We start from the raw sequence: 2,922 nt of genomic DNA, 5'->3' as shown, positions 1-2,922 counted from the left end.
TCTCTCCCAGCCCTTGCTTTCATACTTCACAGAGTCTCACTCCACGACTCTTCATGGGGTTTCTCTAGGGGGTATCTCACCCCAGTCTACTAAAGCATTCTTGCCTCCCCTTGACTTGAAACGAATCCCAAGCAGAGGATTCTCATGGGGATTCAGACGGGGACACAGGCCCCTCCTTGCTGTGGCATCGGTCCTGAGAACTCGATGTGTCCATCAAAAAATCCCAACCCTCGGATACCTCAAACATGTTGGATCTGGATGAGTTGATGCACACTCACTCCTCCAAATGGGCTCCAGCAGCCAAGGTGGAAACTTTGAGAGATAAGAAAGCCGTTTGAAAAAGAGACCTGAGCTGTCCAACGGGCAGAACACCCCATCCTCCTCTGGAGGGCAAGGTAGCCTTAACCTCTGAAGTAATGCTAGGATGACTACCTTCTTAGACAAGTATATTAGAGAACTCTAGAAAGGTATAAACTGCTCGTGGCACTCATGCCAGGATAAGTTGCTGGATGTGGCAGGCCCCATTTCAAAGATTCTCAATGTGGCTGAGGAAGCGAAACAGTCTGGGTCACTCATATCACCTGACATCCTCTTCAGCTGAGCACAAAGCGCAATAATCTTCCTGGACAATGCTAAGTGTTCTTTCTCCAATGAGCCCAGGAGATCTCTCCTGTTAAAGGTAGATCCCAAGCTGGGCAATCTCTCCTCATCCGAAGTGGGCCAGGTCGCGTAAGAGGGACTCTTTGGAGATCCCTTCGTGAAAGCATTGGGAAAGTTTGGTGCAAATTTTACTTCCATAGAGAAAGCCCAGGTGCCGATGAAGTGCATTTTCCACCCTCAGGTTTTCTCAGGGGCGAGTCGTGGTAGAGGGCGCTTGGCAGACTGGACTTCTTCCACCGACCCCTCCAGGGGTCAAGAATGTCAACGTGGTCATGGCAGGACCAATTCAAGTATGACAACTTCTATTCATCCAGAGGACCTCGCCATTATGGCACCCCCATACAAAGGCAACTTCCTCAACTTCTTAGGCCATCGAAACTAGACTCTCTCCTGATATCTCAGGAGGTAGAGGACCTGCTGTCCAAAGGGGCTGTCACCTTCCCCTCTCTTCCTACCAGGAGATTTGTAAGCAACCTCTTCCTAGTGGACAAGAGGAACGGGGACCGATGTCCAGTTATGAATCGGAGAGGCAAGGCAAATGTAGTGGTGGACTGGAATTCCAGATATCTTCAAGACTCGAGCCTATGGAACCTGCACCCATTGATTTTCAAAGTCATCAACAAGAGATGTGGTCCCTTTTCAGTGGACATGGTCGTCTCACGGCTGGCTCAGCAGTTGCAGAGAATATTCAGCTGGAGACCAGACCGCATGGTTGGAGCAACGGACGCTTTTCTCCAGGATTTGAACAAGGAGAGGGGTTATTCCTTTCCACCGTTCTCGATGATCACGTTTGATGGCCTAGGTGAGGCGCCAGGTAGTGACTCTCATGGTTATAACCCTGATCTGGAGGTCGCAAGTATGATATAAAGTTCTTCTGTAACTTTCTTAGGAATCTCCAATCCTTCTTTCCCTAGTTCCCGATCTTCTTTTGGATCCCCAGGGAAACCTCCACCTTCTGGGACTCACCTGTCTTTTTTGGAGTGGAGAATTACAGGGAATGATGGAAGGTCCGGGGACTTTAGCAGGAGGCCCAATGCCTCTTATCAAAGGCCAGGGCAGAGGCACCACCAAGATATATTGATCAGCATGGTCAAAATGGCTGGGTTAGTGTCTCCAGAGAGACTAGGATCTAATGGGATCAATAGTTGTTTCAGTTTTAAATTTCCTGTCATCCCTCGTATCCAAAGGTATGGCCTATAGATTGGAGAAGTGTGGCTCAATGATTAGAGCGGCAGACCCTGATGCAGAGGTCTAGCCCGGGATCAGGGTTCAATTCCCCGCCTCGGCGGGTCTTGGGCTCAAAATTCCACGAGCTGATAATTCTCGCCTCGTGCCTATTCCAATCATGGAGTCCCACTCTGCAACTCTGGGCAATAACTTGCTTAATCTCCACAACGGCCCCCACAATGCTAAGAATGCCTGGCCTCCACCTTGGGGGTGCCCAGGAGTGGACACCTCACAGGGAAAGCCAGGATGGGTTCCACAGCGGTATTCGTACAAGCGCCTTGAGACCCTTGCGGGTGAGTAGTGCGCTATACAAGTATCAATTTACATAGATTGTGAACACTTTTCATTCGGCTACATCTGCAAGACATCCCCCCCGTTTACAGCTATCAAGTTGGGGAATATCACCATGTCTTTAAACTGATGAAGGGCCTTGGTCTCTCCCTTCCTCTGCAACCAAGGTATTCAATTCTTTGGGATGTGAATGTTGACCTCAAACTTTTTATCTCTCGGAAAAATACTAAATACCTTTTTTGGAAAGAACGTTTGGGGAAATTGGCTATGCTATTGTGCCTCATCTCCTGCAAGAGAGTTTTTGACATTAAGGCACTGAACATTACATGTAGAGGATTTACCCGGGAAGGTGTTATTTGCATGTGTCTAGACACACGAAGTGTAACTCAAGGCTGATCTCTTATCCAGCATTTGACGATCACCCACAAATTTGTGTTATGAGGTGTATTAAAGCATACACAGCCATGACAGAGGAGTTTAGGCCTCCTGGTGAATGGCAACTTCTTGTTGCTTTGCAGAAACATTTCCATGCAGACACTCTCCCACCGTTGCCAGGTGAATTAGATGGGGATTTAGGAGGCTGGAATTCACATATCCAAGTTTGGTGCACGTTCCACAAGAGGGGCCATGGCATCGAAAGCCTTCTCAAGGGGGCTGGATTAGAAGACATTTTTAATTCTGAGGATTGGTTCTCAGATTCTGCCTTCAAAAGGTTTTATTTTGAACCAGTGGTAGATATGGCAT

This window comes from Lissotriton vulgaris, chromosome 3_2 (assembly GCF_964263255.1).
Source record: "Lissotriton vulgaris chromosome 3_2, aLisVul1.2, whole genome shotgun sequence".
NCBI classification, from domain to species: domain Eukaryota; kingdom Metazoa; phylum Chordata; class Amphibia; order Caudata; family Salamandridae; genus Lissotriton; species Lissotriton vulgaris.
This window is presented reverse-complemented; position numbering follows the sequence as displayed.